General features: G+C 42.7%; 1 protein-coding gene across 1 annotated transcript in view; it reads right to left on the bottom strand.

Annotated features, from left to right (window-relative positions):
• SYN2 (synapsin II) overlaps window positions 1-27,376 on the bottom strand; it is a 759,797-nt gene that overhangs the window by 104,013 nt on the left and 628,408 nt on the right. The window lies entirely within an intron of this gene.

Here is a 27,376-nt window from a genome sequence, read left to right as displayed (position 1 = left end):
ATTAAGTAAAAAGCATGTTATTTTTGTGTTTTTTTTTTTAAAACCTATGGGTCTCAGAGTCATAAATAAATGGCAGTAGCATATACATATACTATTATTACTCTGTTCTATGGAACTTGATTTATAGATATGAATAAATGGAAAAACCAGGCAGCCTGCGCAAAATACGTTTTTTTTTTTATTAACCCTGCAATCGTAAAAACGCATATTACCGCCACACTTGTAAGCTAGCCCATAATGATGTATGGGGGTTGCTATTTCCCTAATTCAGAGGACAATTGCCTGGTATTTCGCGGGCTGGACTGACTTTGTTTGGCGGGATCAGACTGATATACTTTAACCCCTTAAGGACCAGCGACGTACCCTGTATGTCGCTGGCCTTTTTTTGGGACTTGATTGTTTTATAGCGCGGTCTTGCCACCAGTGTTAAGACTGCTCTATTCCACAAAGCCTTCTGGAGGGAGGGCATTAATAGTGTGTTCTTGCTTTTCTCTGTAAAAAGCACAATTGGACTAAAACAAGCTACTCCCATTTGGTAACTGGTCCACAGAACAAGCCACTGAGCTGGCAGACTGCTTCTCTTTCAGTTTGTATTTTAATTACGACCCTAAGGAAAGTCTCCCTAAGGGTGATGGGGTAAACCAGACGTGGACTTCTTGCCTAATGTGCTTAGAGGATATGGCTACACCTCACTGATGAGGCCCAAAGAAGCCGAAACTATCATCTGGGGCTGCCATTTTCATTGTTCAGAGGAGAATTGCCTGGTATTTCGGGGCTGGTCTGATCTTGTTAGGCGGGAATCAGACTGATATATTTCAGGAAAGTTTTCCTCTGTGAAAAGTACAATTGAGGTAAAACAAGCTACTGGTCCAACAGACATTGCTGAATGCCGATAGAATATGCTGTCGGCATTTAACATTGCACAAGCAGTTCACCAGAACTGCTTGTGCAATGCCGCCCCCTGCATATTCGCAGCGGCGGCGGACCAGTTATGGAGCTCCTGCGGAAACAGGGGCATCAAGCTCCATTTGGACCTTGATAATTCGGCCCCATAATCTCATTTCAGTGGGTGTCCCATCCTAACCTCATCAACAGTGCTAAATTTGGAGCTTCTAAGTTTGGAAATGGTTTTATACTGGATTTTTAGATCAGTATCTGTGCATATTATTTTTATAGTAGTGTCTATTACATGCACTTACTGTATATATAAAAAATGGTGTATACTGCCCCTTTAACATTTGAACTGTTTCACAATAACTTAGGATCACAATAACCCTTTGAAATGACTTATTCTGTGCATGTGCTGATGGATTTTTCAATACTGGATTAATATATAACCCTTAGAATAACTTCACTTAAAGGGACAATCTATTCAAAATTAAACTGTCATGATTTAGATAGGGCATGCAATTTTAAACAACTTTTCAATTGTCTTTTATCATCAAATTTGATTTGTTCTCTTGTTATTCTTTGTTATAAGCTACACCTAGGTAGGCTAATATGCTAATTTCTAAGCCCTTGAAGGCCGCCTCTTATCTCAGTGTATTTTAACAGTTTTTTTACAGCTAGACAGCGCTAGTTCATGTTGTGCCATATAGATAATATTCGGCTAGATTACGAGTTTTGCGGTATGAGTGAAAAAAGCAGAGTTAAGGCTCATAACGCTGCTTTTTCACTACCACTGGTATTACGAGTCTTGCAAATTTAGGGGCACTGCACACTTTTTTGGCCGTACCGCAAATTAACTTACGCAATTTGTGTAAAGTCTTTTTTCAATGGGACATCCATAGCGCCAATATTACAAGCTTTCTGGGAGGCCAAAAAGTGAGCGGTACAACCTATCCTGCAAGATTTGTAACGCAATCTAAAGTCAGTAGTTATGAGTTTTACATTACAAAGCTGTAGCATAAACCTCATAACTAAAGTGCTAAAAAGTACACTAACACCCATAAACTACATATTAACCCCTAAACCGATGCCCTCCCGCATCGCAAACACTAAAATAAAATTATTAACCGCTAATCTGCCGCTCCGGACATCGCCACCACTATAATAAACATATTAACCCCTAAACCGCCACACTCCTGCATCGCAAACACTAGTTAAATATTACTAACCCCTAATCTTCTGCCCCTAATATCGCCGCCACCTACCTACATTTATTAACCCCTATTCTGCCGCCCCCAACGTCACCGCCACTATACTAAATTTATTAACCCCTAAACTTAAGTCTAACCCTAACCCTAACACCCCCTAACTTAAATATAATTCAAATAAATATAAATAAAAATTCCTATCATTAACTAAATAATTCCTATTTAAAACTAAATACTTACCTGTAAAATAAACCCTAACGGCTAGATTTAGAGTTCTGCGGCCAAAGGGGTGCGTTAGCTACGCTGGCTTTTTTTCTCCCGCACCTTTTAAATACCGCTGGTATTTAGAGTTCACAGAAGGGCTGCGTTAGGCTCCAAAAAGGGAGCGTAGAGCATATTTACCGCCACTGCAACTCTAAATTCCAGCGGTGCTTACGGACGCGGCCAGCTTCAAAAACGTGCTCGTGCACGATTTCCCCATAGGAAACAATGGGGCTGTTTGAGCTGAAAAAAAACCTAACACCTGCAAAAAAGCAGCGTTCAGCTCCTAACGCAGCTACATTGTTTCCTATGGGGAAACCCTTCATAAGTCTGCACCTAACACCCTAACATGAACCCCGAGTCTAAACACCCCTAACCTTACACTTATTAAGCCCTAATCTGCCGCCCCCGCTATCGCTGACCCCTGCATATTATTATTAACCCCTAATCTGCCGCTCCGTACACCGCCGCAACCTACGTTATCCCTATGTATCCCTAATCTGCTGCCCCTAACACCGCCGACCCCTATATTATATTTATTAACCCCTAATATGCCGCCCCCAACGTCGCCGCTACCTACCTACACTTATTAACCCCTAATCTGACGACCGGACCGCACCGCTACTATAATAAATGTATTAACCCCTAATCCGCCTCACTCCCGCCTCAATAACCCTATAATAAATAGTATTAACCCCTAATCTGCTCTCCCTAACATCGCCAACACCTAACTTCAAGTATTAACCCCTAATCTGCCGACCGGAGCTCACCGCTACTCTAATAAATTTTTTAACCCCTAAAGCTAATTCTAACCCTAACCCTAACACCCCCCTAAATTAAATATAATTTTATTCTAACGAAATAAATTAACTCTTATTAAATAAATTATTCTTATTTAAATCTAAATACTTACCTGTAAAATAAACCCTAAATAAACTACCTACAATTATCTACAATTAAACCTAACACTACACTATCAATAAATTAATTAAATACAATACCTACAAATAAATACAATTAAATAAACTAACTAAAGTACAAAAAATAAAAAAGAACTAAGTTAGAAAAAATAAAAAAATATTTACAAACATTAGAAAAATATTACAACAATTTTAAACTAATTACACCTACTCTAAGCCCCCTAATAAAATAACAAAGCCCCCTGTGATGATAGCAGGATGTGATGTCACTAGCTGGTGGGCGGGGCTTAGGTCCGGTGTCTGTGTCGCAGTTAGTTTTAGTACAATCAACCTGTCTGGATGTGTATTGCTATGCTCTGTAATAAAATAGAGTTGTACCATCATTGCTGTGTCCTGCATATGTCCTGCATCTCATGACATGGTGTCAGAAGTTCTGGACTACGCTTCTGTTTCTGATGATGACGATGTCAAAGTTTACCCCTACCTGAGCCTTTTGACTTTTCTCAGCCTGCAGCTTGGCCCACATGGCGTCAGCGGTTTCAGCGCTTCAGGATTGCATCCAAACTGAACAAGGAGAGTGGTGAAGTACAAGTTAATTCTCTTTTATACTCTATGGGGAAAGATGTAGAGCCAGTGTTCAATGCTTTTACTTTCCAAGAAGGGGAAGAAGTTAACTTTGATATAGTTATGGATAAACTCAGTGCCCACTTTGTGCCCAAAAGAAATGTGATTCATGAGAGAGCTTGTTTTCACAAACGTAATCAGCGTGTGGGAGAATCTGTGGAGTCATTTTTGCGCAGCCTGTATGAATTAGCTGAATAAAGAAAAATGTCATTTTAGGAAAACTGAATTATGCTACTTTGGGCATATCATCAACGGGGATGGCATCAAGCCGGACCCCGAGAAAATTCGGGCTATCGAACAGATGAAAAGCCCTTCTGATGTACATGAGCTGAGACAGATATTGGGCCTAGTAATTACGTGGGCAAGTTTCTTCCAGATTTATCTACAGTTTGCACCCTATCACAGAGTTGCTTAAGAAAGATGTTGCCTGGGTCTGGGGGACCCTCACAAAGAAAAAGCGTTCCTGCATGCTAAGTCCCTGCTGGGGTCTGCCCCAGTGCTGGGGTTCTACGACCCTTCAAAAAAGACTGTGGTTAGTGCTGATGCAAGCAGTTATGGGTTGGGGGCTGCACTCCTGCAGCTGAATGACAACAAACTACAGCCCATCGCCTACTGTTCCCGCACACTGACGGCTGCGGAGTCAAAATACGCTCAAATTGAGAAAGAGTGCCTGGCTGCAGTTTGGGCCTGTGAGCGCTTTCAGCGTTATCTAGTGGGTTTGGAGAAATTTAGTCTGGAAACTGACCACAAACCGCTAGTCCCTCTTATCAATTCTTATGACATCGACAAAACACCCTTGAGATGCCAGAGACTTTTAATGAGACTGCTCAGGTTCAATGTTCAGGCAGTGCATGTGCCGGGGAAGCAGCTGGTTGTGGCAGATACACTGTCCAGGCTCCCGCTGGCTGCTGCTGAAGAATCCTCTACGGAATCGGATGTAAAAGTGTATGTTGATTCAGTTCTGGCTTCTAAGTCCATTTCTTCAAGGAAACTGGAAGAGATAAAGAAAGAGACATATTTGGACACAGATCTGCAAGAAGTTATAAGGTACATAAGAGATGGCTGGCCCGAGAGCCGGGCAGCCTGGATGTCTTTAAATGCTTACCAGCCAGAGAGGTCGCAGCTCACGGAGCTGGAGGGGTTGGTGCTGTTCCAAGACCGTATTGTAATTCCTGTCAGCATGAGGAAGGAGATGTTAAACAGGATTCATGATGGCCACTTAGGCATTACAAAGTGCAGAGAAAGAGCAGCTACAGCTGTGTGTGGCCTGGGATCAGCTCCGACATTGCAAATCACGTGTCTAAATGTGCCTTTTGCCGGGAACGCCGGCCTACTCAGAGAAGGGAGCCCTTAATGTCTACTCCGCTGCCTGCGGGGCCGTGGCAGAAAATAGCTGCTGATTTGTGCGAACTGCACGGGAAAAAGTTTCTTGTTGTTATCGACTACTATTCCAGGTATTTGGAAATAGCACCCCTGAATGATATCACAAGTCAGGCCGTTATCATTCGCCTGAAGAGCTTGTTCGCCCGCTGGGGCATTCCAATGGAGCTGGTGAGTGATAATGGCATGCAGTTCGCTTCTACAGAGTTCAGTGCTTTCAGCAGGGAATATGATTTTGTACATTCCACGTCAAGTCCACATTATCCGCAGGCCAACGGAATGGCTGAAAGGGCAGTTCAAACAACAAAATTCATCCTAAAGCAATCTGAACCGTACCTAGCCCTCTTGTCATACAGGGCGACGCCCATTCAAGCCACCGGGTTTAGCCCGGCACAGCTGATGCTAGGACGCCAGATTCGCACCACTTTACCCTCAGTGGGTGTCTTCAAGCCGCCCTGGCCCTGTTCCTCGGGACGAAGTCCTTAGGAGGGATGAAGAGGCCAAAAAGGGTTATCGTTTCTTCTACGACAGGAGACATTCTGTCAGGCCTTTACAGGAACTGAAAGCGGGCCAAAGTGTCAGAATTAAACTGGATGATGAGAAGAAATGGAAGACGCCTGCTACGGTAGTGGGCCGCTCTCCAGAACCAAGGTCTTACACAGTCCTTACAGAGGGAGGGACGGTTACACGCCGTAACCGAAGACATCTTCAGCCTGTACCTGAGAGTCTGGAACCGGATACCTCAGTACCACCGCCGGTGGGATCTCCTGTTCTAAGAGAGGTGCCTTCCCCCTCAGCAAGATCATAGCGGGGATATATCTTTGCCTCCAGCAGACTCTTGTTCACCATCTTCTGTATCAGAGGACAATTCATGCAAAGTTACATCAAGCGGAAGAGTGGTGAGGCTTCCGGCCCGATACAGGGACTGACTTTAGCTAGAACAGTGACCGGAAGTATGGGCAGAATAATCCCATGGTCACTGTGGACTAGGGTAGTCTACCCCGATGTCCAAGTCAGGATGTAATTTGTTTGTTCATGTTTTCTAATCTATCTGTTTTTTATAATGTTCTAAAACAAAATGTTGTGTATACCCTGTTGGTGTACCTTGTTGTTTAATATATGTGAATGTATGCTTTGCCTTTGAAAAAGGGGAAGATGTGATGATAGCAGGATGTGATGTCACTAGCTGGTGGGCGGGGCTTAGGTCCGGTGTCTGTGTCGCAGTTAGTTTTAGTACAATCAACCTGTCTGGATGTGTATTGCTATGCTCTGTAATAAAATAGAGTTGTACCATCATTGCTGTGTCCTGCATATGTCCTGCATCTCATGACACCCCCCAAAATAAAAAAATGCCCTACCCTATTCTAAAATGAAAATAGAAAAGCTCTTTTACCTTACCAGCCCTGAAAAGGGCCCTTTGCGGGGCATGCCCCATAGAATTCAGCTCTTTTGCCTGTAAAAAAAAACATACAATACCCCCCCAACATTACAACCCACCACCCACATACCCCTAATCTAACCCAAACCCCCCTTAAATAAACCTAACACTAAGCCCCTGAAGATCTCCCTACCTTGTCTTCACCACACGGGTCCCGATCTGTCCAGAAGAGCCTCCGAAATCTTCATCCAAGCCCAAGCGGGGGCTGAAGAGTGACGTCCATCCTCCGGCTGAAGTCTGGATCCAAGCAGCAGCTGAAGAAATCCATCATCGGGCTGAAGTCTTGATCCAAGCGGGCGCTGAAGAAGTCCATCATCGGGATGAAGTCTTCTATGAAGCGGCATCTTCAATCTTCTTTCTTCCGGAGTCATCATCTTCCAGCCGACGCGGATCCATCCTCTTCTACCGACGCCTACTCGCCGAATGACGGTTCCTTTAAATGACGTCATCCAAGATGGCGTCCGTCGAATTCCGATTGGCTGATAGGATTCTATCAGCCAATCGTAATTAAGGTAGGAAAATTCTGATTGGCTGATGGAATCAGCCAATCAGATTCAAGTTCAATCCGATTGGCTGATCCAATCAGCCAATCAGATTGAGCTCGGCATTCTATTGGCTGTCCCGATCAGCCAATAGAATGTGAGCTCAATCTGATTGGCTGATCGGATCAGCCAATCGGATTGAACTTAAATCTGATTGGCTGATTCCATCAGCCAATCAGAATTTTCCTACTTTAATTCCGATTGGCTGATAGAATCCTATCAGCCAATCGGAATTCGACGGACGCCATCTTGGATGACGTCATTTAAAGGAACCGTCATTCGCCGAGTAGGCGTCGGTAGAAGAGGATGGATCCGCGTCGGCTGGAAGATGATGGCTCCGGAAGAAAGAAGATTGAAGATGCCGCTTCATAGAAGACTTCATCCCGATGATGGACTTCTTCAGCGCCCGCTTGGATCAAGACTTCAGCCCGATGATGGATTTCTTCAGCCGCCGCTTGGATCCAGACTTCAGCCGGAGGATGGACGTCACTCTTCAGCCCACGCTTGGGCTTGGATGAAGTTTTCGGAGGCTCTTCTGGACAGATCGGGACCCGGTGTGGTGAAGACAAGGTAGGGAGATCTTCAGGGGCTTAGTGTTAGGTTTATTTAAGGGGGGTTTGGGTTAGATTAGGGGTATGTGGGTGGTGGGTTGTAATGTTGGGGGGGGGTATTGTATTTTTTTTTTTTTACAGGCAAAAAGAGCTGAATTCTTTGGGGCATGCCCCGCAAAGGGCCCTTTTAAGGGCTGGTAAGGTAAAAGAGCTTTTCTATTTTAATTTAGAATAGGGTAGGGCATTTTTTTTATTTTGGGGGGCTTTGTTATTTTATTAGGGGGCTTAGAGTAGGTGTAATTAGTTTAAAATTGTTGTAATATTTTTCTAATGTTTGTAAATATTTTTTTATTTTTTGTAACTTAGTTCTTTTTTATTTTTTGTACTTTAGTTAGTTTATTTAATTGTATTTATTTGTAGGTATTGTATTTAATTAATTTATTGATAGTGTAGTGTTAGGTTTAATTGTAGATAATTGTAGGTAGTTTATTTAATTTATTTATTGATAGTGTAGTGTTAGGTTTAATTGTAACTTAGGTTAGGATTTATTTTACAGGTAATTTTGTAATTATTTTAAGTAGGTAACTATTAAATAGTTATTAACTATTTAATAGCTATTGTACCGGTTAAAATAAATACAAAGTTGCCTGTAAAATAAATATTAATCCTAAAATAGCTACAATATAATTATAATTTATATTGTAGCTATATTAGGGTTTATTTTACAGGTAAGTATTTAGATTTAAATAGGAATAATTTATTTAATAAGAGTTAATTTATTTCGTTAGAATAAAATTATATTTAACTTAGGGGGGTGTTAGGGTTAGGGTTAGAATTAGCTTTAGGGGTTAAAAAATGTATTAGAGTAGCGGTGAGCTCCGGTCGGCAGATTAGGGGTTAATACTTGAAGTTAGGTGTCAGCGATGTTCGGAGAGCAGATTAGGGGTTAATACTATTTATTATAGGGTTATTGAGGCGGGAGTGAGGCGGATTAGGGGTTAATACATTTATTATAGTAGCGGGCGGTCCGGTCGGCAGATTAGGGGTTAATAAGTGTATGTAGGTAGCGGCGACATTGGGGGCGGCATATTAGGGGTTAATAAATATAATATAGGGGTCGGCGGTGTTAGGGGCAGCAGATTAGAGGTTCATAGGGATAACGTAGGTGGCAGCGGTGTGCGGTCGGCAGATTAGGGGTTAAAAAATTTTAATAGAGTGGCGGCGATGTGGGGGGACCTCGGTTTAGGGGTACATAGGTAGTTTATGGGTGTTAGTGTACTTTAGAGCACAGTAGTTATGAGCTTTCTGGCTAACGCCGGTTTATAAAGCTCTTAACTACTGACTTTTTTCTGCGGCTGGAGTTTTGTCGTTAGATTTCTAACGCTCACTTCAGCCACGACTCTAAATACCGGCGTTAGGAAGATCCCATTGAAAAGATAGGATACGCAAATGGCGTAGGGGGATCTGCGGTATGGAAAAGTCGCGGCTGCAAAGTGAGCGTTAGACCCTTTCCTGACTGACTCCAAATACCAGCGGGCGGTAAAAACCAGCGTTAGGAGCCTCTAACGCTGGTTTTGACGGCTACCGCCCAACTCTAAATCTAGGCCTAAGATAGCTACAATATAACTAATAGTTACACTGTATCTAGCTAAGGGTTTATTTTTATTTTACAGGCAAGTTTGTATTTATTTTAACTAGGTAGAATAGTTACTAAATAGTTATTAACTATTTACTAACTACCTAGCTAAAATAAATACAACTTTACCTGTAAAATAAAACCTAACCTGTCTTACACTAACACCTATCCTTACACAACAATTAAATAAATTATCTAAATTAAATACAATTACCTAAATTACAAAAAACAAACACTAAATTACACAAAATAAAAAATAAGTTATCAGATATTTAAACTAATTACACCTAATCTAATAGCCCTATCAAAATAAAAAAGCCCCCCAAAATAAAAAACCCTAGCCTAAACTAAACTACCAATAGCCCTTAAAAGGACCTTTTGCGGGGCATTGCCCCAAAGAAATCAGCTCTTTTACCTGTAAAAAAAAAATACAAACAATCTCCCCAACAGTAAAAGCCACCATCCACTCAACCAACCCCCCAAATAAAATCCTAACTAAAAAAACCTAAGCTCCCTATTGCCCTGAAAAGGGCATTTTGATGGGCATTTAGCTCTTTTTCTGCCCAAACCCTAACCTAAAAATAAAACCCACCCAATAAACCCTTAAAAAACCCTAACACTAACCCCCAAAGATCCACTTACAGTTTTGAAAACCGGACATCCATCCTCAACGAAGCTGGGAGAAGTCTTCATCTAAGCGGCAAGAAGTCCTCAACAAAGCTGGGAGAAGTCTTCATCCAAGCCGGCAGAAGTGGTATTCCAGACGGGCAGAAGTCTTCATCCAGACGGCATCTTCTATCTTCATCCATCTGGACCGGAGCGGGTCAATCTTCAAGACATCCGGCGCGGAGCATCCTCATCAATCGAAGTCTTCTTCCTGAATGAAGATTCCTTTAAATGACGTCATCCAAGATGGCATCCCTTGAATTCCGATTGGCTCATAGAATTCTATCAGCCAATCGGAATTAAAGGTGAAAAAACCTATTGGCTGATACATTCAGCCAATAGGATTGAGCTTCAATCCTATTGGCTGATTCAATCGGCCAATAGGATTGAGCTCGCATTCTATTGGCTTATTGGAACAGCCAATAGAATGCAAGCTCAATCCTATTGGCTGATTGCATCAGCCAATAGGATTTTTTAACCTTTAATTCTGATTGGCTGATAGAATTCTATCAGCCAATCGGAATTCAAGGGACCCCATCTTGGATGACGTCATTTAAAGGAACCTTAATTCTGGAAGAAGACTTCGATTGAAGAAGATGCTCCGCGCCGGATGTCTTGAAGATGGACCCGCTCTGCTCCAGATGGATGAAGATAGAAGATGCCGTCTGGATGAAGACTTCTGCCCGTTTGGAGGACGACTTCTGTCGGCTTGGATGAAGACTTCTCCCGGCTTTCTTGAGGACGTCTTGCCACTTGAATAAAGATTCTCCCAGCTTCGTTGAGGATGGATGTCCGGTCTTCAAAACTGTAAGTGGATCTTCGGGGGATAGTGTTAGTTTTTTTAAGGGTTTATTGGGTGATTTTTATTTTTTGGTTAGGGTTTGGGCAGAAAAAGAGCTAAATGCCCTTTTAAGGGCAATGCCCATCCAAATGCCATTTTCAGGGCAATGGGGAGCTTAGGTTTTTTTAGTTAGGATTTTATTTGGGGGGTTGGTTGTGTGGGTGGTGGGTTTTACTGTTGGGGGGGTTGTTTGTATTTTTTTACAGGTAAAAGAGCTGATTTGTTTGGGGCAATGCCCCGCAAAAGGCCCTTATTTTACAGGTACATTTGTATTTATTTTAGCTAGGTAGTTATAAAATAGTTAATAACTATTTAGTAACTATTCTACCTAGTTAAAATAAATACAAACTTGCCTGAAAAATAAAAATAAACCCTAAGCTAGATACAATGTAACTATTAGTTATATTGTAGCTAGCTTAGGGTTTATTTTATAGGTAAATATTTAGTTTTAAATAGGAATTATTTAGTTAATGATAGGATTTTTTATTTAGATTTATTTAAAGTATATTTAAATTAGTGGGTGTTAGGGTTACACTTAGGTTTAGGGGTTAATAAATTTAGTATAGTGGCGGCGACGTTGAGGGCGGCAGATTAGGGGTTAATAAATGTAGGTAGGTGGCGGCGATGTTATGGGCGGTAGATTAGGGATTAATAATATTTAACTAGTGTTTGCGATGTAGGAGTACAGCGGTTTAGGGGTTAATATGTTTATTATAGTGGCGGGGACGTTGGGGGCGGCAGATTAGGGGTTAATAAGTGTAGATAGGTTGCGGCGACTTTGGGGGTGGGAGATTAGGGGTTAATAAATATAATGTAGGTGTCGGCGATGTTGGGGGTAGCAGATTAGGGGTTAATAAGTATAATGTAGGTGTCAGCGATGTCGGGGGCAGCAGATTAGGGGTTAATAAATATAATTTAGGTGTCGGCGATGTAAGGGGCGGCAGATTAGGGGTTAATAAGTGTAAGATTAGGGGTGTTTAGACTCGGGGTTCATGTTAGGGTGTTAGGTGTAAACATAAATTTTGTTTCCCCATAGGAATCAATGGGGCTTGCTTTACGGAGCTTTACACTGCTTTTTGAAGGTGTTAGGCTTTTTTTCAGCCAGCTCTCCCCATTGATGTCTATGGGGAAATCGTGCACGAGCACGTAAAACCAACTCACCGCAGCGCTGGTATTGGCGTACGGTATGGAGCAGAATTTTGCTGTACGCTCACTTTTTGCCTAAAAACGACGGGTTTATGAAACCCTGTAATACCAGCGCTGTAGGAAAGTGAGCGATGACAATAATGTGCAAGTTAGCACCGCACCCCTCTTACCGCAAAACTCGTAATCTGGCCGATTGTGCTCACTCTTGTGGAGTTATTTATGAGTCAGCACTGACTGACTAAAATGCAAGTCTGTCGAAAGAACTGAGATAAGGAAGCAGTCTGCAGAGGCTTAGACATAAATTAACCACAGAGGTAAAAGTGTATTAATATAACTGTGTTTGTAATGCAAAACTAGGGGATGGGTAATAAAGGGATTATCTTTTTTAACAATAACAGTGTAGACTGTTCCTTTACTATAAACACACAAAAACCTGCAAAAGGGGCGTAAAGCATCATTACTGCTCAGCAGTCATAAAGATGTCGTTATACAACAAGTAGAATAATTACTTGCCGCAACATTTTTGATTGAAGTTTAATAAGAATAAAATTAGAAGAAAGAAAGTTTCTGAAGCTAACTGCAGCCTGGAGGCACAGCAGACTGCATTAGTGACAAGCAGCTGTGACCCTCACACCCTTCCCCAAGGCCCATACCAGGGTTTGAAGGGCATTTCACTTGGCATCAGAGCCTAGGGCATAATTATCATAAATTCTAGCATGGAGGTAAATCACATAAAAGCTTTCTTAGTTTTTAGCATTAAAGTGATAGGAAACCCCACTTTTTTCTTTTGTTATTCAGATAGAGCATGTGATTTTAAACAACTTTCTAATTTACTTCTATTATCAATTTTTCTTTTTCCTTTTGGTATCTTTTGTTGAAAAGCAGGGACATAAACTTAAGAGTCGGCCCTTTTCTGGAGCACTATATGGTAGCAGTTTTACAAGATTGTTATTCATTTGCAAGAGCACTAGAGGGCAGCACTATTTCTTGCCATATTGTGCTCCAGATGCCTACCTAGGTATCTCTTCAACACTGAATATTATGAGAACAAAGCAAATTTCATAATAGAAGTAAATTGGATTTTTTTTTTCAAATGGTTTGCTGTCTGAAACATAAAATAAATGGCAAGAAATAGTGCTGCCAAATGGATAACATTCTTGCAAAACTGCTGCTATATAGTGTTCCAGACATGTGCACGCTCCTGAGCTTACATACCTGCTTTTCCACAAAAGATACCAAGAGAATGAAGAAAAATTGATAATAGAAATAAATAAGAAATTTGTTTAAAATGCATTCTCTGGCCTCTATTTATCAAGGTCTGGCGGACCTGATCCGACACTGCGGATCAGGTCCGCCAGACCTCGCTGAATACGGCGAGCAATACGCTCGCCGTATTCAGCATTGCACCAGCAGCTCACAAGAGCTGCTGGTGCAACGCCGCCCCCTGCAGACTCGCGGCCAATGGGCCGCCAGCAGGGGGGTGTCAATCAACCCGATCGTACTCGATCGGGTTGATTTCCGGCTATGTCTGTCCGCCTGCTCAGAGCAGGCGGACAGGTTATGGAGTAGCGTCCGGAGCCCCAAAATCTGAATCATGAAAGACAACCTTTCTTCACACATTTTAAATCACAGCTAAATAATACACTATGAACTTATTTTTACATACACAAAAGAGTGGAATATCAGTGGACATATTTATTATTTTTAGACGTACAACTTTTATTTTATTTTGCTCTTTCATTAAATAACTTACACAATATATCAGTGATCTACAAGCAAGAGTAATGAGTTTGGTTTAAAAATAAACTTTTCTTTTTTGTCTATTTGGTAAACGTATGAAATGTTCTTGAAGCTGGTTTACTAAAATGAAATCCTTTATTTTCATGGAAACGCAGCAAGTACTGTTTATTAAGTGGTTCAACTATTTTAGTCTAGAAGCAATGAAAACAAATAAAAAAAATGCCACCAGTGGCTAAGAAACTATCGCTGGAGCCAAATATAGAGCGTCTAATTTTAAAATTGGCTTCTAAATTTCTTACGACGCCAGTCATCTGATTACATAACAGTTATAGCAATTGAAGTTTATGTCAAATGTATAATAAAGTTAAGCATATTAAATTAATTAGGTTATATAAATCACCTTCAAAGCAATGTTGTGTAATAAAAACATAATAAATGTATAATAGCCATAAACTGCTAACAGTTTTATAAAGCTACCGTTTATTTGGAAATAACATGTGTAGTTATTTTATAAAGTATGTTCCTATTAAGATGTTTGGCTATGAATGAAACACATAAACTCTATTCATTTACATAGCTGTGCAGCACAAGAATAGACTATTATATCATTTAAAGGGACAGTCTACTCCAGAATTGTTATTGTTTAAAAAGATAGATAATCCCTTTATTACCCATTCCCCAGTTTTGCATAATCAGCAAGGTTATATTAATACACTTTTTACCTCTGTGATTACCTTGTATCTAAGCATCTGCAGACTGCCCCCTGATTTCAGTTCTATTAACAGACTTGCATTTTAGCCAATCAGTGCTGACTCCTAAGTAACTCCACAACAGTGAGCACAATGTTTTCTATATGACACACATGAACTAGCACTGTCTAGCTTTAAAAAACTGTCAAAATGCCCTGAGATAAGAGGAGGCCTTCAAGGGCTTAGAAATCAGCATATGAGCCTGCATAGATTTAGCTTTCAACAAAGATTTTCAAAAGAAAAAAGCAAATTTGATGATAAAAGTAAAATGAAAAGTTGGTTATAATTGCATGGCCTATCGGAATCATGAAAGTTTAATTTTGACTAGACTGTCCCTTTAACTGACATATAGGTCATAAATAAAGAAATAAATACATAGAACTTAACTCTCATCTTTATTTCTTTGTACTAAAAGTTATTCTTTATTTTAGTAAAGTGATACAAAAAAATTCATTTTTCTATTTATGCATTAGAAAATATTCTCTGCCTTGTGACATATTTGCATATAAACCACATGCTTTAAAAACATTTAAAACCTGTCATTTTGTTACAAAAATATGCATTATTTTGCAATCTTGGGACACACCCCATGGAAAACAAAATTTATGCTTACTTGATAAATTTCTTTCCGGATATGGTGAGTCCACAGCATTATCAATTACTGATGGGAATATCACTCCTGGCCAGCAGGAGGAGGCAAAGAGCACCACAGCCAAGCTATTAAGTGTCACTCCCCTACCCACAAACCCCAGTCATTCGACCGAAGGTAAATGGAGAAAAAGGAACAACACAAGGTGTAGAGGTGCCTGAGGTTTTTAGGAAAATTAACTGTCTTAAAATAAAGGGCGGGGCCATGGACTCCACATATCCGGAAAGAAAGAAATTTATCAGGTAAGCATAAATTTTGTTTTCTTTCCTAAGATATGGTGAGTCCACGGCATCATCAATTACTGTTGGGAACCAATACCCAAGCTAGAGGACACAGATGATTAGGGAGGGACAAGACAGGTAACCTAAACAGAAGGCACCACTGCTTGAATAACCTTTCTCCCAAAAGTAGCCTCAGCCGAAGCAAAAGTATCAAATTTATAAAATTTGGAAAAAGTATGCAGAGAAGACCAAGTTGCAGCCTTGCAAATCTGTTCCACAGAATCTTAATTTTTTAAAGTCCATGAAGAACAGACAGCCCAAGTAAAGTGAGCTGTAATCCTCTCAGGAGGCTGCTGATCAGCAGTCTCGTAAGTCAAACTAATTAAACTTCTCAACCAGAAAGACAGATAAGTAGCAGTAACTTTCTAACCTTTACGTTTCCCAGAGAAACAAACAGGGCAGAAGACGGGCGAAAATCCTTAGTCGCCTGAAGGTAAAACTTAAGAGCATGCACAACATCCAAGTTGTGCAACAAACGTTCCTTATGAGAAGAAGGATTAGGACATAAAGAAGGAACCACAATTTCCTGATTAATATTTCTACCTGAAACAACCTTAGGAAGAAAACCAAACCTAGTACGAAGAACCGCCTTATAAGCATGAAAAATAAGATAAGGGGAATCACACTGCAAAGCTGAGAGTTCCGAGACTCTCCAAGCAGAAGTGATAACAATAAGAAACAAAACCTTCCAAGATAAGAACTTAATATCTATAGAATGCATAGGCTCGAACGGAGCCTACTGTAAAACTTTAAGAACAAGATTAAGGCTCCAAGGAGGAGCAACTGACTTAAACACAGGCCTGATTCTAACCAAGGCCTGACAAAAGGATTGCACATCTGGCACATCGGCCAGACGCTTATGTAGCAAATAGATAGAGCAGAAATGACCCTTCAGGGTACTGACTGACAAACCTTTTTTCCAGACTTTCCTGGAGAAAGGACAAAATCCTAGGAATCCTTACCCTACTCCAAGAGTAGCCCTTGGATTCACACCAATAAAGATATTTACGCCATATCATATGATAATCCTTCTAGTAACAGGTTTGCGAGCCTGAATCATTGTCTCAATGACCGACTCAGAAAACCCACGCTTAAACAAAACTAGGCGTTCAATCTCCAAGCAGTCAGCTTCAGAGAAACAAGATTTAGATGAAGGTAGGGACCCTGAAGTAAAAGGTCGTCCCTTAGAGGAAGTTTCCAAGGTGGGAGAGATGACATCTCCACTAGATCTGCATACAATATCCTGCAACGCCACGCAGGAGCTATTAGAATTACCTATGCTCTCTCTCTTCCTTGATACGAGCAATGACTCGTGGAAGGAGAGCAAATGGAGGAAACAGATATGCTAGTCTGAAGTCCCAAGGAGCCACCAGAGCATCTATCAGAACCGCTTGTGGATCCCTTGACCTTAAACCATACCTTGGAAGCTTGGCATTCTGCCGAGACGCCATCAGATCCAGCTCCTGCACCCCCCATCTGAGGGTTACACTGGAGAACACCTCCGGATGGAGTTCCCACTCCCAGGATGAAACGTCTGTCTGCTCAGAAAATCTGCTTCCCATTTGTCTACTCCTGGAATGTGGATGGCAGACAAACAGCAATTGTGAACTTCCACCCACTGAATAATTCAAGTTACCTCCTTCATGGCTAAGGAACCCCGACTTCCTCCCTGGTGGTTGATGTAAGCCACTGAAGTTATGTTGTCCAACTGGAACCTGATAAACCGGCTTAAGAACAACTAAGGCCAAGACATCAGAGCATTGAAAATCACTCTCAACTCCAAGATGTTTATGGGGAGAGCTGACTCCTCCCGAGTCCAGATACCCTGCACCTTTAATGAGTCCCAGACTGTGACCACGGACGGGTCTGGGGGGCAATCACCCAGGAAGGTCTCCGAAAGCAAGTGCCCTGAGAGAGATGTTCCTGAGAAATCCACCACGGGAGAGTCTCTTGTCGACTGATCTAGATCTATCCTCTGAGACAGATCCGCATAGTCTCCATTCCATTGCCTGAGCATGAATAACTGCAGAGCTCTTAAATGGAAACGAGCAAAGGGAATGATGTCCATGGAAGCAACCATCAGACCAATTACCTCCATACATTAAGCCACTGATTGCTGAACAGTAGACTGGAGAGATAGGCAAGATGACAGAATCTTGGTTTTTCTGACCTCCGTCAGTAATATTGTCATTGATATGGAGTCTATTATAGTCCCTAAGAAAACTACCCTTTTAGCTGGAACAAGGGAACTCTCTCTTAGATTCACTTTCCATCCGTGGGAACGTAGAAAAGACAACAAGATCTCTGTATAGGAGTCTGCTTCTTGAAAAAATAGCGCCTGAACCAGGATGTTGTACAAGTATGGCGTGACTGCAATACCCCGAGCCCTGACCACTGCCAAGAGAGCCCCCAGAATCTTTGAGAAAATTCTGGGAGCTGTGGCAAGGCCAAATGGAAGAGCTACAAATTGAAAATGTTTGTCAAGAAAGGAAAATCTCAGAAACTTCTGATGATCCCTGTGAATGGGAAAATGAAGGTACGCATCCTTCAGGTCTATGGTCATCATGAACTGACCCTCCTGAACTAAAGGAAGAATGGAACGGAGTGTCTCCATTTTGAAGGTCGTCCCTCAGAGGAAGTTTCCAAGGTGGGAGAGATGACATCTCCACTAGATCTGCATACAATATCCTGCAACGCCACGCAGGAGCTATTAGAATTACCTATGCTCTCTCTCTTCCTTGATACGAGCAATGACTCGTGGAAGGAGAGCAAATGGAGGAAACAGATATGCTAGTCTGAAGTCCCAAGGAGCCACCAGAGCATCTATCAGAACCGCTTGTGGATCCCTTGACCTTAAACCATACCTTGGAAGCTTGGCATTCTGCCGAGACGCCATCAGATCCAGCTCCTGCACCCCCCATCTGAGGGTTACACTGGAGAACACCTCCGGATGGAGTTCCCACTCCCAGGATGAAACGTCTGTCTGCTCAGAAAATCTGCTTCCCATTTGTCTACTCCTGGAATGTGGATGGCAGACAAACAGCAATTGTGAACTTCCGCCCACTGAATAATTCAAGTTACCTCCTTCATGGCTAAGGAACCCCGACTTCCTCCCTGGTGGTTGATGTAAGCCACTGAAGTTATGTTGTCCAACTGGAACCTGATAAACCGGCTTAAGAACAACTAAGGCCAAGACATCAGAGCATTGAAAATCACTCTCAACTCCAAGATGTTTATGGGGAGAGCTGACTCCTCCCGAGTCCAGATACCCTGCACCTTTAATGAGTCCCAGACTGTGACCACGGACGGGTCTGGGGGGCAATCACCCAGGAAGGTCTCCGAAAGCAAGTGCCCTGAGAGAGATGTTCCTGAGAAATCCACCACGGGAGAGTCTCTTGTCGACTGATCTAGATCTATCCTCTGAGACAGATCCGCATAGTCTCCATTCCATTGCCTGAGCATGAATAACTGCAGAGCTCTTAAATGGAAACGAGCAAAGGGAATGATGTCCATGGAAGCAACCATCAGACCAATTACCTCCATACATTGAGCCACTGATTGCTGAACAGTAGACTGGAGAGATAGGCAAGATGACAGAATCTTGGTTTTTCTGACCTCCGTCAGTAATATTGTCATTGATATGGAGTCTATTATAGTCCCTAAGAAAACTACCCTTTTAGCTGGAACAAGGGAACTCTCTCTTAGATTCACTTTCCATCCGTGGGAACGTAGAAAAGACAACAAGATCTCTGTATAGGAGTCTGCTTCTTGAAAAAATAGCGCCTGAACCAGGATGTTGTACAAGTATGGCGTGACTGCAATACCCCGAGCCCTGACCACTGCCAAGAGAGCCCCCAGAATCTTTGAGAAAATTCTGGGAGCTGTGGCAAGGCCAAATGGAAGAGCTACAAATTGAAAATGTTTGTCAAGAAAGGAAAATCTCAGAAACTTCTGATGATCCCTGTGAATGGGAAAATGAAGGTACGCATCCTTCAGGTCTATGGTCATCATGAACTGACCCTCCTGAACTAAAGGAAGAATGGAACGGAGTGTCTCCATTTTGAAGGACAGTACCCTGAGAAATTTGTTTAGACACTTCAGGTCTAAAATAGGGTGGAAAGTTCTCTCCATCTTGGGAACCACAAACAGATTGGAATAGAACCCTAGTCCCTGATCCTGGACTGGAACTATCACACCCAGGGAGAAAAGATCCTGTACACATTGTAAGAACGCCTTTCTCTTTATCTGGTCTGCAGATAACCTTGGTGGAACCTGCCCCTGGGGGTAAAAGTCTTAGTATCCAATTTGTATTTCTGAGATATTATGTCTACAGCCCAGGGATCTGGGACATCTCAAACCCATGCCTGGGAAAAAGGAGAAAGTCTGCTTGCCACTCGATCCGCTCCCGGATCGGGGGCAAACCCTTCATGCTGATTTAGAGTCAGCTGCAGGCTTCTTCGATTGCTTGCCCATGTTCCAAGACTGACTGGGTTTCCAAGAAGGCTTGGACTGTTCCTGCTTGGTAGAGGCAGGGGAAGACTTACCTCTGAAGTTACAAAAGGAACGAAAATTACTCTGACGACCATTCGTTCTATTCTTCCTATCTTGAGGTAGAAAAGACCCTTTTCCACCTGTAATATCAGAAATAATTTCTGCTAGACCAGGACCAAACAGTGTCTTACCCTTGTAAGGGAGAGCCAAAAGCTTGACCTTAGAAGAGACATCTGCTGACTAAGATTTCAGCCACAGAGCCCTGCGGCTTAGCACGGCAAAACTAGATGACTTGGCTCCCAGTCTAATCACCTGCAAGATAGCATAAATAAATAAAGCATAATAAAGGAATTAGCCAACTTAAGAGCCTTAATTTTGTCTTGAATTTCATCTAAGGGAGTTTCTACCTGAAGAGAATCTGACAATGCATCAAACCAGTAGGATGCAGCACTAGTCACAGTGGCAATACACACTGCAGGTTGCCATAAAAAACCTTGATGAACATAAATTTGCTTTAAATAAACCTCCAGATTTTTGTCCATAGGATCTTTAAAAGAGAAACTATCCTCAATAGGAATAGTAGTTCTCTTAGCCAGAGTAGAAATAGCCCCTTCTATCTAAGGAACCATGTGCCATGGTTCCGTAATGGAGTCAGCGACTGGAAACATTTTTTTAAAAACGGAGACAGGGAAAATGAGACCCCAGGCTTCTCCCACTCCTGTGTAATAATATCCATAGCACGGAAGGAACCTCAAAGTAATTATTAAGTTTACTAGATCTTTTAGGATGGACAACGACAGGAGTGTCTGAGCCGTCCAAAGTAGCCAAAACCTTTAACAAAGCACAGTGTTCAAGCTTAAATCTGAAAGAACTTCCCTCAGCTTCAGATGAAGGCATTACGCTGTCCGAATCTGAGATTTCACCCTCAGAAAGACCTGACGCATCTTCCTCATCAGACTTAAGAGGAAGAGCCATCTGAGAAGCATTGCTGGAATCAGAAACCTTGCCATCTGAATCCCTAAGTTTCCAAATACGTTTTCCCTTCAACATAGGAAAAGCAGCTAACGCCGCTGAAACCGCTGAAGATACTTGGGCGGCAATCTCGGCTTTCAAATGTACTCCACTAGGTGCTATGATAGAACCGCAGGGCACTGCATGTGACGCCATTGAGGCGTGGGACATTACAGAAAAGGCTGTGACATTACCTGAACAGCATCATTCTGAGAGACATTAGGCTCAACAAAAAAATCTTTTCTTTACACTGTAAAGTCTTTTTAACACATGAGGAACAGAATTGCATAGGAGAAGCAATCTGAGCTTCTAAACACAGAAGACAGGCATTCAACTGAGCAGATTCTTGCTCTGTATCAGACATAATTTCACAAAAAAATAAACCCCAAATAAATATCAGTGACACACTTCAGCTTAGGGGATGATCTCACACAAAAAAAACCACTATACTGTTTAACTATGCGCTCCAAACAAAAAACCTCAGGTTATCCCACACCTCAGTCTTAGCTGAGGCGCCTACCTGCCACCAACTCCGGAGACGATATCAAATGAGCACCTCTCTCTATATCCACCGATACTGCTCTGAAATGAAACCGAATGAGCGTCATGTGACCGGCACAAAAACTACTGCGCCACAGAGAGGCGCGAAATAAGGAGAGAGAATCACTTCCTGGTTACGCTGTACAGCGTATAAAGTCTATCTAAACATGAAAGGTACAAATGCAACTAACGTTACCTCTAAAAACTCTGAATGAATTGTCCCCTTACGATTTCTCCCAGAGAAAATAAAAGACCCTGTTCCTAATATCTCTTTACCATAAAGAATATAATGTTTTTTTTCTCAGAAAAATATAAATGAGCCCAATCACATTAACCCTTCCATTCCCTGAAGGGGCATGCAGTCTTAGACACAATGCCCTGCTCCATGCCAAATTATCCTTACTTAAGGATTATCTGTCCCATTTAAAATTTATGAGCAGAAAAACATAAATTATGCTTACCTGATAATTTCATTTTCTTCTGAAGGGAAGAGTCCACAGCTGCATTCATTACTTTTGGGAAATACAGAACCTGGCCATCAGGAGGAGGCAAAGACACCCCAGCCAAAGGCTTAAATACCTCCCCCACTTCCCCCAGTCATTCTGCCGAGGGAACAAGGAACAGTAGGAGAAATATCAGGGTGAAAAAAGGTGCCAGAAGAACAAAGAATTACAGCCGCCTCATAGATAAAAACACGGGCATAATTTATGTTTTTCTTCTTAAAAGGGAAGAGTCCACAGCTGTATTGATTACTTTTGGGAAAAGAATACCCAAGCTAGAGGACACTGAATACAAACAATGTGACATAAGGCGGCCCCTTCGAAAGGCACCACAGCCTGATAACTCGACAACCTAAAAAGTATAGACGACTCGGGTGAAAACCCGAAGCCCAGTTAACTGCACATTAGTTACACTGCCGGCAAAGCCAAACTAAACCACTCAGTCCCAACCTCCGAGGAGTCAGCCCCGTGGATAACGATGAAGGTACCCAGCCAAGACAAGGACCGCTATCTGTCCCCAAAAAGGGGAACAGAATCTCAAGAAAAATACAAAGGATCAATCCACTCTGCAGAACATAGAACAACCCATGGTTGTCGTACAATAGCAATGTCCAGGGAGACGAACTCCCTAGAAAAACAAGGACCAAAGAAAAAGTGATCCATATACAGGCAAACATGTCCCAAAAAAGACTCGAGGAGCACCCTCATATCCCTGACCCTGAACCATACCCAAAGGTATTCCATATCAGATCTAGATCTGCAAGCTAGACAGCAGAGACAGCAGAAAAAGGATAACTATCCCAGCAGCTAGTAAAGAGTTCTCCAAAAAGAACACCCACCATCTGAACAGGAACTCCCAATGGCCAGCTTCCAGGTAGAAAGCTGACTCACCGTTGCTAATCCCAAATCCTGAGGAGTTTCAAAGGAGCTTGCTAACACCCAGTCAAAGTGCAATTAGCTATAGCTGGTTACAACCTCAAAGTGCAATAGTTGTAGTTGGGTTCAACTGCAAACCTTTCAAGTGCTCCCAGCCCTCTGAATATCGGGTTCCAAGGAATGCCCCCTCCCAGCACCGAACACCAGTGGAAAAGAGGAGGACAACCAAGACCTCCCACAAAGGAGAGAACCGACTCTAGAGAAAACGGTCAACCCAGCATAGAGTAACAGAGCCCCAATCTTCCCTCTAGGATAATGGTCCCAGCCCAAAGGCTAGTCAAGACCAAAGACAAGAATCCCAGACTTCCGGAAGAGAAAAGAAGGGTCAACGTAGGAACAAAGCCCCCGGTTAGACCGATGACCGTTACAACAAACGATATTCTACCATGAGTCAGGATAGACATTGTGCTCGTGTACCAAACCCCCTACACGGCTGTCTTCTCTAAAACCAAGGGAAGAAGGCCCCCATATATCAGAATGCAACATATAGCAGGAGCCCCATAGGGATCAAACCCACATTTTCCCGCTGCAGGAATGGAGGAACCAGTCACTACATCGCAATTCCTCTTCTAGGATTCTGAAACGCAAAAAGGGAAAAGACCCTTACAAGGAAAGACCCACAGGTCGCTCCAAATACTAAGGTAACTCCGAACCTGGAGAACCCTATCCCCGCTCTCAAAGAGAAGGGAAATAAACAACGGAAACCTACCCTACCATAGAGGCGAGACCCCTCGGCCATATCGCCAACCCAGGTGAAGATACCTGGAGTCTACAGGAACAGTGTAAATAAGCCAGAAGACCAGTAGGGAACCATCAGAGAGACCTAAAGCCTAAGCCACAAAACAAGGCATCTCTAACAGGGGCCCAGCCTCTACGGAGAGAGGCCAGCGGGACCACAAACATCTAGTGTGAGATTGCACCGTCCACACCCATCCAAGGAGAGACACGGACCTGGGTAAGGGTCCTCGAAAAGGACTCAAACGAAGATCCAACTTCCAGAAGAACCCTAAGCTGCCTCCTACAAGGAGGAATGCACCTCTAAGGTCTGTAGACTTGGCAATCTAGCAATAGCCTCAAACCCAAGAGTCACAAAGGACTTCCTTAACAGTCTAAGATCCAGCACCCAGGGCACTTGGATTGCACAGAAATCCCGTAGGCAAGTGTTAATATGTGCTACACACAGGCAAGGGAGCAACCAACACCCAAAGGCGAAATAGAACCCTTTAACCTGCTCGCCATCCGAACTTAAGGCACCGCCCATGAAGCCCCCAAAGCATCAATGATAAATGGTCAACTACCTGACCCCAGAAGGGTGGCTCTCTGTAACCGACCTCAACCCTTCACTGACAAGCCCCAAGGCTAGAGCGGCAAATACACGGAAATACACCCGATTGTCGAGACCATGGTCAGACCAAGGGTAATGGAAGAGACAACAGACAGAGATCCTTGAAGGATCTATCTTCCAAAATCTTCTTTAAGCAGGCAAAAGCTGGAGCTTCGCAGCTCCCCACAGAAGGCAGGGAGCCCCTCCACACCAACTCCTAGATTAACACAACTCTGAGCAGAGAAAAAATATGCCCGCGCATCCAGACCATATAATCCACCCAAGGCGGGAAGGAAACTTTGCCTCCGCAATAAAATGCTTAATAGGCTAAAGAGTCAGCGTCGGGAAGAACCTCGAGTAAAAATGCAAATGATTAATTACACGGCACACCAGACCACATAGGTCACACACATCTCCCACTCCAAGAATGGAATAACGGTTCTGAGTCCCCAGAGACCTGAAGAACTATGATGATGTCTGCAAAAACAGATCCGTATCCCAGGCGAGAAGCCCGAACAGCCAACCTAGATTGGCACTCATAACCCTGCATCCGGAGGGATTGTATTTAAACAATAGGCCTCATACTTCTGTAGAATCTGAGCCCGGAGTCCAAAGAATAGGCCAAGAGACATTCAAAATTCAGCAGGATTAATCAGCACCACGAGGGTGACATGAACCCTGGTAACAGCCGAAAAAAGTATCTGACCAGTATAAGGACACTCTAGAACTGCCCAAGGTCCAAGAAAATTCATCCTGAAGGATCGATAAATGAACTAGAAAAACATAATTCTATTATTCAACAAGTGCGCAAATTCCGAGAAAGTGCCCACGCGACCTAAGTTGCAAGTATCGGTTCCAGAGAAGAACGTTCATAAAAACGAAAATCTAACAAACATGAGCTTAAGAAAAAACAAATTAAACACATCCATCAGGATCAAAAAATAAAATGAAGGCAGCACCCATTGGGTGAATGCCCAATGTGAATAAAGACGACAACGGAACCAGCCGATTAAAAGCCCTATTCACCCAAGCTTAGAACTGGAACCAAAAAACATAAAGCAAAAGAAAAACGTTAAAGGGACATTAAACCCAAACATTTTCTTTCATGATTCAGATATAAAATACAATTTTAAACAACATTCCAATTTACTTCTATTAATTAATTTGCTTCATTCTTTAGATATCTTTTGTTAAAGAAATAGCAATACACATGGGTGAGCCAATCACGTAAGGCATCTTTGTGCATCCACCAATCAGAAGCTACTGAACCTATCTAGATATGCTTTTTAGGAAATAATATCAAGAGAATGAAGCACATTAGATAATAGAAGTAAATTAGAAAGTTGTTTAAAATGGTATTTTCCATCTGAATCATGAAAGACAAAATTTGGGTTTAATGTCCCTTTAAGGAGATTGGCTTCATCCCCAAACGTCATATCCATTATGCCATCCAGCTTCTAAGGCCTCGGATCCCTCTGCCCGCTAGAACTGAGATCCTCCAACATTGCCAAAACATGTCTTAAAAGAACACAAAGGCGAGCCAACCTATAACGGAAGGCAAAACCATCCCTCGCCTGATCAACTGAAGACCATGGCTCTGAGATAGGGGCCCCTGAAGCCTCAGGGGCCAACGCTTCCCCAGAAGGCCGAACTGAATTGGGCGATCCCACGCTCGATGGGCCCTGGTTAATGGAGCATGGACAGTATCTTAGAACTTAAGGCACCACTTGGGAGATATAAATGATTCAGCGCCATAGAGATGGCCATGCGGAACCGTGCCATAACCTCTGTGGGAAACAGGCCAACCTCCAGAGAAGGAGTAAAGGCCATAGGGACACCTGCTTGCGTAGCCGGGAAATAGACTGGGACACTCGCTTCACGGGTCATGGAAACCTCGGAGGCGGATGGCTCAATGCACTCTAAGCTCCCTGTTTCAGGAAAAGAGAGTACTCTAGAACGGCAATCGGAACATAACTGAGGCAATGATTACCCGGGCTATTTCATATTCATCACAAGACACATCCTCTGTATTGGAGGCATCCGTCTCGCGCATATCAGAATCCCCCAAAATCTTGGGATTACAAAAATGACAAAAAACTAACTGGCACCCTTTAACACCCCCAATGGCTGGGGCACTTACCACCTCCTGTGACCCAGACAACCCACGAGCAAAACTCTCATGGTCACACACAGTCAGCATACGGAAGTGAGAAACAACGTAACCACACCCGTCACGAAGTGCACTGTGCCAGTCACAAAAAGGGCGCGCAATCTGGAAAGATTGCGTCATTAAAAGAAGGCCGTTATGTTCCGTAAAGGCCATGAGCCTAATTATAGCTACACATTTGCAGATAGAACCATATAACAAACATGATTAAAAGTCCCCCCTGTTCAATAAACCCCCTCGGGAGATATTAACCCATGATTCCTATTAAGATAAAAGCAGTCCCACTGGGACCCTACCTTGTTTAGTTAACATTACATTCACATATTGAATAAAATTAAACGATCTTACCAGAATCTACGCCATGGAACAGGAACACGGCCCTTCAAGTGTGACAGATAGTAGCCTCGCTTCTGACATGGACTTGAGTGAGGAAAGGTAGGCAGCAAAACTCGTCAACGCTGATTACCAAGGAGCTGTTAATATGAGTTGGGATGGGTTCGCAGGAAAACTCTCCCTGCATCTCTGGACTCTAACTTTCATCCATGCTCTCACTGAAAGGCTGACAGGATTAGTAAAACTCCAGTCCCATTGCGAAGAGTATTACCCTCCATGAGAGACTATATCGAACTTCTGACACTTCTCTGACAACCTCCTGTGATGAAAGGCAAAGAATGACTGGGGGATGAGGGAAGTGGGGGAGGTATTTAAGCCTTTGGCTGTGGTGTCTTTGCCTCCTCCTGGTGGCCAGGTTCTGTATTTCCCAAAAGTAATGAATGCAGCTGTGGACTCTTCCCTTTTAAGAAGAAAATACTGTAAGTGCTTATAATCTCCCCACCTGGAAGAAAAAGGGCACTTACCTGCCAAATCCGCTGTCTGGCATGTAGAGA

The sequence above is a fragment of the Bombina bombina genome, chromosome 7 (genome assembly GCF_027579735.1).
Source record: "Bombina bombina isolate aBomBom1 chromosome 7, aBomBom1.pri, whole genome shotgun sequence".
Lineage (NCBI taxonomy): Eukaryota > Metazoa > Chordata > Amphibia > Anura > Bombinatoridae > Bombina > Bombina bombina.
Note: the sequence above shows the minus strand (reverse complement) of the source record. Positions and strands in the feature narration are given on the sequence as shown.